At 38.2% G+C, this 13,983-nt stretch overlaps 1 protein-coding gene across 8 annotated transcripts in view; it reads right to left on the reverse strand.

The window, feature by feature from the left end:
- The window catches only part of Pgant9 (polypeptide N-acetylgalactosaminyltransferase 9), a 912,350-nt gene that overhangs the window by 405,164 nt on the left and 493,203 nt on the right, over positions 1-13,983 (reverse strand). The window contains exon 1 of one of the 8 annotated variants that reach the window (XM_083120275.1): positions 2,855-3,058. The exons of the other annotated variants lie outside the window; for them this stretch is intronic. The gene's annotated coding sequence lies outside the window, so the exon portion shown is untranslated. Of the gene's footprint in view, positions 1-2,854; positions 3,059-13,983 lie in introns of those variants that run through there. 8 annotated transcript variants of the gene reach the window in all.

Consider the following 13,983-nt stretch of genomic DNA (forward strand, 5'->3'; position numbering starts at 1 on the left):
TTACACTATTTCCCCCTCAGGATACATATAATTTGATTTCCTTCCTCAGTGTTACAAATGGGGAGAACATCAATAACTAATACATTGAAACGTCATGAAATGGCTTCAATATTCATTAATTGAACCCGCGAGAGCATTACCATATATTCAAATCGTCAGCAAGTCTCCAACAACCCATTCGTATCGATGTGTTTGAAATTTATTTGGGTTGTATGTTACCATTTCATTGTCTTTTCAAGTTACTGAGAAGTGTAAGTGTTGTCACCTAAGTAACCAGTTTGAAACCCTTTCCCCTTATCCCATACTCTGAATTGTCATATAATTAAGCCTTGTTTCCATACTAAAATCACTAAGTTGCTGACCAAGGCAGTTTATTAAGATATAAAAACACTTAACATGTAGCGTTTCAACCCTGTATCAGGGTCTTCCTCAGACGAAGTTTAGTTTAGTTCTTCGTCTGAGGAAGACCCTGATACAGGGTTGAAACGCTACATGTTAAGTGTTTTAATATCTTAATAAATTGCCTCGGTCATCAACTTAGTGTTTTTCATACTCTGAAGAAAATTAATAGCATGCAATAATTTTGTCTGTCTCCAAGTCTAAGTCAACCACAAATACCTAAGAAACTGATACAGCTTTTGTATAAAAGGATGTACAGTGCGATTTACAGTTGAGACATTAGTTGAAATTCCACTTCAAGATATAGATTCAGTCCGTATTAGCCTGTAGGTGCATCAAGCAGATTTCAAAGAATTTCTTATTCTGCTTGAACGTGCCACAGAAGTGTATTTCATTTCTTAAGTGCACTTTATGAACAGAGAAGCTAATCTTGGCGAAACCTATACCTTATCCCCGGAATCTGTGGAGCAAGACCGTGCATTGCGGCAGAGAAGGGGGGAAATCGAGTGGGCAGAGCGAAGTAGTACACGCTGCTGCAAACCATGGTACTGTAGCCGCTTCCCCCCCCCCCCTTTCCATGCAATCCCGTTTCCTCTCACGTGTTCATTGGCGGAGCCGTCTCGCTACACTACTTGCGCAGACTTGTTTTCGTTCGCCTCCTCCAGAGATACCCGAGTCAGAGTATGGAGTTGAAAATTGGTTAATTGATTTTGTTCATTTTACTTCGCGCCTTCCTTCCACGTTTTACTAATCGCGACGATGAGGATGAGTGAAGATGTGATAAAATTGATGAAGGGACGCTCACAAAAAAAAAGTCCAGGCCGGGATTCGAACCCTGCACCTCTGGAGTCGTAGTGGGGTGTCATAAACACTCCGCCACGGAGGTCGAAGGTGAAAATTCAGATATATTTCACTGAAACAAGCACATCACGTGTGTTGAACTAGGATGGATACGTGTGACTCAACTTACATATAAAAAAAGCATCCAATGTTTGCATATTGAAGTGGACGTACATGAAAGATCTCTACAATAATGTCTACGGTCAAGAAAAATGTAAATCGATCAAAATACATCACGTGATCTAAACAAAACCAACCATCCGTGGCAGCTGAAGACTTGTACATATGATTGTGCACACAAAACGCATCTGTTGTGTAATAAACTCGAGTCTCAACATTAGCTACAGAATCGTTATAATTCTTTGTCATCACCTTCAACATTTTTGAGCTGTTTTTCTTTCTTTTTTTTAATTCGTACAGAGACTTGCCAAATTTCATATGGTTATTATATAATAATAAGAACTATTTAATGCCACTGCAAGCTACATCAAAATGAGAATCACAAAGAGGCATGACGGGGGGGGGAAGGTGGGGGGTTATGTTTATTTTATTGGCCTAATGTAGAAAAATACATAGGGTAAAGGAGGGGAAGTTCGCCACCAAAATGCTTTTCATTTTTTCCTTCTAAACGAATTGGGGGAGGAGGACAAAATTTATACGATACAAAAAGTAGTCATTGTGGATTATGAGGAATATAACATAAATACTGTGTTACTTATACTTATGATGTAATATTAAAAATACTAAAATGAGAAAAAGTGGCGAAATTCCCACCACATGCTGGGAAATTCGCCATATAACTTATTTATCATTTTATCGTCAGTTTAAATGTATGAAATACCAAGTTGTTGCCCATAACTCAGACAACAAAGTGTAAAAGACCTACAAATGACAATACAAAACTGCTTAAAAAGATACAATGCAAACATGTTTAAGAAACATAGGCTTAAATGTTCATATGCATTGTGAACAAGTTGTGTGTGAAAGCTAGCCTGTAAGAAGGGAAATTCGACACATTTTCTGTTACTCTGGCGAATTTACCAGCAAATGAATAGTCGAAAGAAAACAACTTATGTTACTTGTACACGCACGCTTTCCAAAGTAAATCTTTTCACGACATTCTTAAGGTTTGAGGTTACGATATGAATAATTAAAACGAAGAAAAATAATTCTTATCTGCCACGAAATGGCAATTTCCAACGTAGTATTGAAATTCGGCACCTATCTTCGTCTTCTGTGTAGACGCAACTGCGCATTCCAAACTGTACTGCTTGCTTGCTAGTTCGCTCACCACGCACAAATTACTTGATTTTTTACAGGCATCAGTGAGTGTTTCCAACCTATAGTTTCTATCTACGATTACAAAAACCACAAGTACGGCGAAATTCCCAGCATGGCGAACATCCCTTCTTTTACCCTACATGTTGACTATTATTATTTTAAGGAAAAAATCCCTTCCAAAAGTTATGATGGCGCGGTCTCTGTCCGTGGGCACCCCTGGATTAACAACAATAGAATATTTGATGACAAGTGAAAGTCTACGTTGCTTACCGCAGAACATGTTCAACAGTTACAACACCGGCACCAAATCGTCAAACCAAGAAACATATCTTACCGTAAAAAAGCGAGCTTCCAACCAGGTTTTTTTTCGAAAGGATGAAACCCAATCCAAACACTTGGACGCAGACAGTCAGGATTCCCGCCAAAAAGAGATGAACAAAACTTCAACTTCGTATGGGGAGCGCGTGCATCTGTTCCCAAAAATAGATTCCTCCAAAGCACACACGAGAACCGCTACACCTGAGACGCACGAAGTATGCTACACGCGAGCAACACAGAGGGAAGCCTGAACGCCCAAAAGAACAAGAGAGATGTTATATCGGTCGCTATCTTATCAAGTGCACTCTCGAGATAAACTTTAAGAGACATCGTTTACGTGCATTCTCATCTACAGCGTTGCCAACTTTTCTACTTAGGAGCCACTTTAATGCAGGAAATTTTACTTGTCTCCGGGAAATTTTCACCAACATTGCACGCTACCGAGGAATAAAATTAGAGATGGTATCGAGGTCGAGACGAGATTGTAAAAAGCGAGACGATCCCGAGACTTAGGGTCGAGACACACCGTCTCGTCCGTGACTTTAGAATGAATGATTTTTTTTTACCTAAGCCAAATTTAATTTAGTGTTAGACTTCAAAGTACTGAAATATAGGTATTGATCAGAATTATTCGTAACTCATATATTTTTATAGAGCCACACAAACACACGCACATACACATATAATATAAAATTTACAGAACATTAAAACACACACACACACATACCCAAGAACTCCGTGCAGGAGTGGTTAGCGCAGCACGCTACGACATTAGGGGTAAATTATTTCCAAACACTGATTTTTGTTGTATTGTTGTAATGGTCTGCGACTTTTAATGAATAAATTATATGGTATACTTTGTTGAAACTGTTATTGAAATGACAATCTGAATCACCACAAGAAGGTTATAACCATTAAAATATTTCAAGAAAATACATTGTTATTTTAATAATTCTCATGAGCAGATTCTTTATACGCCGTGTTATTTTGCACATTCTTACGGCCGAGATATCAACATTGCCATGTACAATTGCGCAGATTTGGTCAAGAAATGGACGATGGATATCCGGACACAGATTTTGAACGTTTGATTTCGGGATTCTATTGTATTGAATAAGGCTCTTGCGCATAGTAATAGGTAACTCCAGGGAAGCGAGTCTGATTCTAGTTCAACGTTTTGGTACAATTTGGCTCTTTTTTACTCATTAGATTCGGCAACACTCATACACTCATGGGGAAGCAAGATAAAATGAGTGAAGAGTTACTTGGCTATTAATGTGATGTAAAAATGGTAGATTCACCTTAAACTTTCTTGGGACTGAAGCTTCAACCTTTCGATATAGGTACTACAGTGCGTCCATTTCGATCTGCAGCCGAGAGATCGGGAGAAACGTGGCGGGCGGCGCTGACGGAGATGCCGACATTTGAGGCCTGTAATGCCCGCTTATTTTTGTGGACATCTTGCAAAACGAGCACTAACCTGTGTTATAACACGCAAAAGTTCTTCTGTAATTCTTCCAAGTTCCACCCTTATATACACAAATAAATACGCTTTAGAAATTATATTAAGAGCCACAGATAATACTCTGTAAGACATTTTAATCATAGTTTTGACCAGTAACGTCCTGCTTAAGTTTATATCCTTGAAAGAGTTTTGTGTCGATGGGGATCGTTTGGAGGTTTCGAATGTGCAACACTGTATCAAGATTACGCTGCAGACGAACCGTTAAAAGCTAATGGTGTTCGTGAGCTTCCTTGCAATCCGAAATCTCCTAGCTCAAGTTTTTTGTTCCTTCGCGACTACAGAGCTGTGAATATAGTGGCAGGCAGATGTAAACCAAGAGCGTGTTAATTTCGTACTGTGCGTAAGAGTGTTATTCTTGGTTACTTGCCGTTACTTGTTTGTGTTATTGCAGTGTGTATGTGTGTTGTGTCAGTCAGACGATTGGAATGCCAGCCGCAAGGTTCACGTTAGAACAAAGAATTTTTATGTATGACACTTACGTGAAAACAGACTCGTGTCGAGACGTGTGTAGGCAATTTGTACAGAAATTCCCAGGCGTGTAGGTGGACATCACTTTGAACAACTCTTATAACACAGGTTAGTGCTAGTTTTGCAATATTTATATAAATGTCTGCATATGTCCATAAAAATATGCGGGCATTACAGGCCGCAAATGTCGGCACCTCCGTCAGCGCCGCCCGCCACGTTTCTCCCGATCTCTCGGCTGCAGATCGAAATGTACGCACGGTATATTGATACATGGATTTCCTTATGTATAAATATGCACATTAAATAAAATCTCGTATATACTGACATAAAGAAGTTCTGCAATTGAACGAACGTAGACGTACGTATCCAAATTCTGGGAATTTACCAAAGGGAAAAATAAATATGAAACAAAAATGATGTGTTACAAACTTTGTTTATACCGAATCGTCAAAATTATGCCTCGATATTATCAATAGTTTCGTGGCTACGTAAGTCTATTCACCTATTGATAATAAATAACTAGACAACAGCCGCCATGGCGTCGGTCAATGGTCTATTTCAAAGAAAAACACATACATCGCACGCCAAAAACCGCGTCATGGCCTGGCCTCGTATGCTACTCAGAAAGCATTGCTGAGAAATCCGACGTAAGCTTGATCAGACGCAGACCAAAGAGGTCCAGTGTAGTGTGTGTCAACCAGGGTTGTTAAAGGTCCAGCAATTCATAAAATGGGTTCTACTGTGTTAAGCTGCAGGACCGGAACCTTATTTCTCGCACAACTTGAATTCGGTACAAGTTGCGTATTGTTTCATTGAAAAATAGGTCCCAGGACCGAATTGAAATTCAGCCGGGAAAAACAGTTCCCAGGACCGAATTGAAATTCAGCCGGAGTAGTGGTATTTGTGGTATTATGAGCACAAGAAAGTACGAGCCCCCCTCAAGCAGATTTGCTACACTTAAAACTTGCTCAACATGCCCATATGAGCTTTTTGCTCAAGTGTGGAACCCTTGCCTAATCCAAGATTTTTGTAAAAATGCCCTCATGGATTCCATGAGAAAGTACGAACCCCCCTCAGATTGATTTGCCTACACTTAAAACAGGCACTTCTGTGAGATTGTTGTCCATAAATTTGTTAAAAATATGCCCCTCTTCATATTTTTTTTTGCCCACACCTAAAACTACGCAAACGTATTAACACACACCCACACCCACCCACACCCACCCACACCCACACATATTCACTTCCGGTCCACTTCCGGTCCACTTCCGGTCCACTTCCGGTCCACTTCCTGTCCACTTCCGGTCCACTTCCGGTCCACTTCCGGTCCACTTCCGGTCCACTTCCGGTTCACTTCCGGTTCACTTCCGGTTCACTTCCGGTTTGCCTACTTCCGGTCCACTTGTGGCCTATTTCTGATATTTTTATCCAGCATAAAGTTTTGAATTGAATCCCAAGAAATTGTATATAAATACCAAAGCCAAAAATATCAACACACATACACACACACACATACACATACACATATACATACACACATACACACGTAAACACACACACAGCACAGTGTTGAACCCAACTGATATTTTTATCCAGCATAGAGATTTGAATTGAATCCCAAGAAATTGTATATAAATACCAAAGCCAAAAATATTAAGTGTATACACACATACACACGTACACACACACACACAGCACAGTGTTGAACCCAGCTGATATTTTTATCCAGCATAAAGTTTTGAATTGAATCCCAAGAAATTGTATATAATAAACAACAACAAAAATGCCGAATCAAAAACATTGTAATCAGTGCAATAAAAATATATCCAGCTCCAATTGGGCCAAGCACCAAAAGATTTGTAACCCAGATAAATACAGAACTCCCACAATAATTTGCCACAAATGCCATAGAGAATATAACATGGAATATTTCACATATAAACATAAAGATACTTGCTCTGCACAATCATCCACATCTGGTCTGAAAAGGAAGCATGAAACACCTGTTAATGCTTCACCTGCAAAGCAGCCACGCTATGCACCTATCCGTAGCAGTTTTAAAGGCCAATTAAGGGATCACCGGTTTGTATCAGAGCCAAGATGTGGCATTGAGAATTTCTTGAACAGTATAAATCCTAATCTCCAGGCAATTCTTAATGCACAAAATGGGTCTTATAAGCTCTCCCTCAAATTGATTGCACAATATAAGAAACCAAATGGCACAAAATTTAGACAGCCCCACATAACAGAAACTGTACCGGTATATTCAAATGCAAATTCAGATAAAATAATAAGCAGTTTGATGGATCAACTGAATATCAAACACTCTGAATTTGCGGCAAAAGAGTCCGGATGGAGCCTATGCGGTTCATCACACAAGTTATATGTTAATATTTCTGAATTCAGCCCATTAAAAGGTTCTACATATCTGCCATTACCTGCCAATATCAAAAACAAACAAGCCGTGGTCAATATAAAAAACACCGACCAGAAATGCTTTTTGTGGTGTATATTAGCTGTTTTGTTTCCAGTTTCAAGAAATCCTCAGAGAATAAGTTATTACAAACAGCATGAGCACGATTTTGACGATGCAATGGAGGGTTTGGAATATCCAATGTCTGTTCAGAATATTGATAAATTTGAAAAAAAGGCCAGGCACATCAATGGCAAACAATTATCTATTAATGTATTTATTTGTTCCACTGGCAATTGCTTGATAGCACCTCTCAGAATCAGTACACTTGATGATGAATCTGCTGTTCCGATTGATCTGCTCTTAATTGAAGGGGATGGCACATATCATTACACTCTGATACATAATCTTGAAGCTTTAGTCAGAAAACAACAAGGCAAATCCAATACAATATTCAAGTTGTGCAGAAGATGTTTAACTGAATTTGATGGTAGAAAAATGGTGAATGGTGTTTGTGAAGAGAGTGCAGAAATTGCTAAAAACAAGTTAATTGAGCATCTGAAATACTGTGGGAATCATAAACCTGTTCATATGGTGATGCCCAATCCAAGTGAAAATTGCAAATTCAAAAAGTTTGAAGCCTCGTTGGAACACCCAGTATATATTGTCTGTGATTTTGAATCGAACGTCAAACTTCTTGAATTCTGCAATCCAGATCCTGAAGAATCTTCAATTACACCATACCAGCTACATGAACCTTCCAGTTTTTGTTATACAGTTATACGGGATGGTGTAGCTAGTGAGCCACACTTATACATGGGACCAGATGCCATCAAAGAATTTGCACTTAGAATAGAAAATGAGTGCCGTGACATAGCATCTAACATCTTATTAAAATCAAAGCCTATGTTGCCTTTAACAGAGGAACAGATTGAAGATTTCAACAATGCAGAAAAATGCCCGGTATGTGATTCTGAATTTTCAGATACAAAAATCAAGGTGAAACACCATTCTCATACAGATGGTAAATTCTTAATGGCCCTGTGTAATAGCTGCAATATTCAGATCAAGAGACCAAGATTTGTCCCCATATTTTGCCATGGAGCATCCAATTATGATTTCCATCATCTGATCAGGTACAAGGGGTTTGACAAGCAGAATTTAAATATTTTAGCTGAAAATGATGAGAAATATATATCTATTAGCAAGATAATTAAAGTTGATGGTGTTGCTATTCACTTAAGATTTCTTGATTCTTACAGATTTTTATCTGCTAGCCTGGCTACACTGGCCAGTCAATTATCTGATGATCAATTCAAAATCACACGTGCATTGTTTCCAAATCAGGACCTGAAATTAATTAGGCGGAAGGGTGTATATCCATATGACTATGTTACAGATTTTTCTAAATTTGATGAGTGTTCCCTGCCACCACAAGAAGAGTTTTACAGCAAAATCAGAGGATCTGGAATCACTGATGAAGATTATCACCATGCTCAGTTGATGTGGAACAATTTAAAATGCAAGACATTTGGTGATTACCACATGGCATATTTGAAACTTGATGTCACCCTCTTAGCTGATATAATACAGGCATTCAGAAAATCTTCCATGCAAAATTATAAACTGGACCCAGTGTATTTTTACAGTGCCCCGGGTCTAGCATGGGCCGCAATGTTTTTCAACACTAAAATGCAATTGGATCTGATCCACGATCAAGATATGTATCTGTTTATGGAGCAATGTATAAGAGGAGGGATGGTGCAATGTTCCCAGAGATATGCCAGAGCAAATAACAAGCATATTATGCTGCCTGATTATGATCCAGCACGGCCATCAAATTATATAGTGTATGTAGATGCAAACAGCCTCTATGGTCATGCCATGATGCAAAAACTACCATATGCAGGGCTTGAATGGGTTGAAGATTTCAATATTGAAGATCTTCAGGATTTTGATGACAGTGACTATGGTCTATTCTTAGAGGTTGATCTGAAAATTCCTGATGATTTACACAACACATTTTCTGATCTGCCCCCAATTCCCGAGGTTCAGTGCTCACCTGGCTCTAAACAGAAGAAGCTCATGATGACCCTGGAGCCAAAACAGGATTATGTCATATATTACAAAAACCTCCAGTTCCTGATGAATCATGGTGTTCAAGTGACCAAAGTTGGAAAAGTCTTAAGGTTCAGGCACTCAGAATGGTTGAAACCATACATTGATACAAATACAGAGCTTCGAACATCTGCAAAGAGCCAATTTGATAAGAGCTTGTTTAAATTGATGGTGAATTCTGTCTATGGCAAAACTATAGAAAATGTCAGAAAACATACCGATGTTAAAATAATTACTGACCCCAGCCGGAGCAAAAAATTGGTTGCAAAGCCTAATTTCAATTACAGAAGAATTTATGATGAGCACATGGCACTTTTCAACATGAAGAAAACAAAGATCAAATTTGATAAACCTATTTATGTAGGGGCTGCGATATTGGAATTGTCCAAATTACATATGTTAACATTGTATTATGATGTGTTGAAACCTTTTTATGGTGATCGTGTAAAACTGATGTACATGGATACGGATAGTTTTATTCTTGATATTCAAACAGAAGATGTTTATCAAGATATTGCACAGTCTGAATTGTTTCAATACTTTGATACCAGTGAACATACAAAGATTCAACCCCACAACAAAAAGGTGCCTGGCAAGTTAAAAGATGAGACATGTGGTGATGTTATTGTGAAATTTGCTGGGTTAAGTGCCAAGATGTACACTTTTGAGACATGTAGTGGCACTGTTGCCAAAAAGGCCAAGGGTATTGGCAAAGTAACTGTTGAAAAAGATCTTCAATTTGAAGATTATGAAAATTGCATCAAATCCCAGAATTCAATCAAAACATCAGAAAATAGAATTCAGAGTGAGGATCACTTATTGACTTCAAATATTGTAAGAAAAGTGGCCCTGGACCCACATGATGATAAGAGATGTATTTTATCATGTGGCATACATACTTTACCTTGGGGTCATTGTGACTTGATAAGTGGCAAACAATGCCCAATTACAGAGCATGATTTGAAATAAATAAACATGCCTATGAACTTATTTGGGTTCAAAAAACAGGTTATTATGGACCTGCCAACACCACAAGCCTCTCCTGATATGCTGTCTAAACTGAGTGGCTTGTTAATTATTCATCTGAACAGCATACTTACAGATGTTGATGAAGAAACAGGTAAAATATTGTACATATTTAACAATAATTTAAATCATTACCAATTACCTGTAGGTGGGCAATTGCAATTTATTACAACCCCTGAGGGTGATGTCAAGATTTCAATAGGGAGAAATATTTATAGAATTAAGCACTCAAACATGGTTTCTGGCACTGTATATACTGTTTCTGCTGGTGACTGCTTATATATTGAGGTCCCTGGATCATATGACAAGCTTATACCCTTTTTTATAGAATTAAGAATTAGATATTCAATAATAAATAACCACTAAAAGAAAATGCCTAATGATATATTTGGCCATACAAGGCATGAAGATCACAGTGATGAGATTCTGATGCTTGATGTCAGAGTCAAGAAATTAAGAAGTGATTTACAAGCTTTACAAACCACACTCAATGCCAGTCTTCAATTAGAAATTACAAATTTACAATCACAATGCATGGACCCTCTTCTAAAAATTGATTCCGAACTCAAAGTGCTGCTTCAGAAATATACTGATTTGGCCACATTAGATAATTTTCAAAGCTTAGAAGAAGCTGTAGCAGCTCTTCAAGCCAAATTTAAGACGCAGGCTACCAACTCTGAGCAATTGAAACAGCAATTGGAAGAGCAGATAAATAATGTCCAGACACAGCTCCAAACAATTGTCAAAAGCATAAAATCACAAGAAGATTTTGATCTAGTGATTTCCACTCTAAAAGAACAGATTCAGTCACTCCAAATACCTAATCTGGACCCTCTGCACAATGCCATAGCCGAGGTTAAAGAAAAAATTGAGACGCTTGAAAATTTTATGAACAATTTGCCATCTTCTGATGCTTTGAGTGCAATAACTCGGAGTGTTGCCAATATTAAGCTGCAACTTGAAACATATGAAGATTTTGGAAAAATTCAAAGTACCATAACCCATCTTGAGGGTACAATAGCAGCAGTGCAAAGTGATTTGGCAAATGTACTAGAAACTCGCCTGCCTGGGATTGTAGATACCCTTGTTAGTGTCCAGCAACAAATCACAAAGCTTGAAAACCTCAACACTGAATCTGAGCTGTCACATTTTCATCATTTGATCGATGATATTCAAACAAAGCTTGAAATTTTACAACAATCCACACCCACTCAGGCAGATATAGCCCTGCTCCAAAATGCTATGCAAAATGTGGCTGATGCATCTGAATTAAACAATGTGAAATTGGCACTTGAATCTTTGCAAAATACAGTATCAAATCTTCCCACATCACAGGAACTTAAAAATATTAAGAGAGCAGTGAATAGGATATTGAAATCAGAAGATATCAAGAATATCCAAGCAGAGATCAAACAACTCACTCAGACAGTGGCCACTCTACCAACCAATCAACATATTAATGAACTGCATGCCCTGTTTGAGGATATCAGAAGACAGGTCCATGATCTTACTGCTCAAAATTCAAAATTGGCAGTTGTTGAAAATTTACAGCAAATTGTAGCTAATATCAAGCAACAGCTAGGGACCATGGAATCCAATCAAGCAAATGCTCTGTCTGTTTTTGCCACGCAGCTTCAAGAGATTGTGCAACAATACAAGAAACTTGTTGTGGACATACAAATCAAGCCAGGCCACGATGATGTTGTTAGGACCATCAATGAGCATCTTGAATCTGTAACAAGCAGATTGCTTACAGCAGAAAAAGAAATAACTGGCATAATCGAGAATCCAAAACATACAGTAATTCTTGAATTGTACAGCATCCCCAACAAAGAATATGATTCACCATTTACACCAGGTGGCAAAATATATATGCTGTCCCCTGCACAATTTTATTACCAGTTTTTTGTTGGGGGCACACTGAGACCAATCAAGATCAAATATTGGCATCAGCCACAGGCACACCACTACCCTACCTTATCAATAACAAATGCTGAGAACAAAGTGAAAATCACCAGTGTAGAATTGGAGGATTTTACAGATCCCGATACATTGGAAACAGCATATGTTGAAGATGATGGCTCTCTGGAATTTAAAATACAAATAGGGGACAAATTATATTTAGAAAATCCTGCAGTATCAGCTGCTGAACACCCCATAGTTGCAATATTCTTGTTTTCATATTATGTCTAGTTGTTGATGAACTACACAGACAAGCCCGACATAATTTTAAGAGACTCCCAGTAGTCACAAAGGGCATAGATGATTTATGGCAGAGCGACTTGATTGAGATGGCAAGTGGGCAGTTGAAAAACTTAGACAAAATCAACAAGGGCTACAAGTATCTACTCACTGTGATAGACACATTTTCAAAATTTGCCTGGGCTGTGCCACTCAAATCCAAGACTGGAAAATGTGTTACAGAAGCCCTCAGGACAATCATCAATCATTCAGGAAGATCACCGCGCTATTTGCAAACAGATAATGGCAAAGAATTTTATAATTCAGTGTTTCAACAATTTATTAAAAGCCAAGCAATAAAACATTACTCGAGTTACAGTGATCTCAAAGCATCAATTGTAGAGAGATTCAACAAAACTCTAAAAAATCTTATGTATAAACAATTTACACTTCAAGGTAATTATAAATGGATTAATATTCTTCCAGAACTTCTACATAAATATAACAACTCTGTCCATTCCACAATCAACATGAAACCCTCTGAAGTAACTTCATCTGATGAGCAAAATTTGATCAGGACTGTTTATTATCCTAGATACCAGCCAACAACAAGAAGGGCCAAATACAAGGTGGGTGATCAAGTAAGAATCAGCAAATATAAGCACTTATTCAAAAGAGGCTTTACAAGAAACTGGAGCACCGAATTATTTACAGTGGTTCAAGTTAAACCCGGGACCCTTAACACATATATAATAAAAGATCACCGAGGGGAAATTCTCAAAGGCAGATTCTATGAACAAGAGCTCAGCAAAACTAAACAGCCTGATACATATCTCATAGAAAAAATCATCCGCAGAAAAGGCAACAAGTTATTTGTCAAATGGCTGGGTCATCCGGAAAACAGCTGGATCGATGCAGACAAAGTGATAATATGAGCACCTGGGATGTTATAAAAAGGCTGCCAGAACCTGAACAACAGATTAAGAGAAATGGCAACTTGCTGCCTGATAATATTAGATGTCTTATTGTTGGGCCATCAGCTTGTGGTAAAACTACACTAATGGTTGATTGGCACCCAACTGGTTAGACTGGAAAAACAGGCACTTGTATGTCTTCTCTAAGAGCTTGGAACAATTAAAATATCAGCAGCTGATGAAGCTATATGATGGATTGGATATTGCCACTTTTGAACCAGATGTTAAGCCACTTCACGAATGTCTCGATAATTCTGTTGTTGTGTTTGATGACATTATACTGGATAATCAAAACAAGGTTAGAAATTTCTTTACACAGGGGCGGCACAAAAACATTGATTGCTTCTACCTGGCACAGACTTTTTCTAAAATACCGAAGCAGCTGATCCGAGACAACAGCAATTTTATATGTGTGTTTCATCAAGATCATACCAACCTCA

Source organism: Lepisma saccharinum, chromosome 4, assembly GCF_977018435.1.
Source record: "Lepisma saccharinum chromosome 4, izLepSacc3.1, whole genome shotgun sequence".
In the NCBI taxonomy this organism is placed as follows: domain Eukaryota; kingdom Metazoa; phylum Arthropoda; class Insecta; order Zygentoma; family Lepismatidae; genus Lepisma; species Lepisma saccharinum.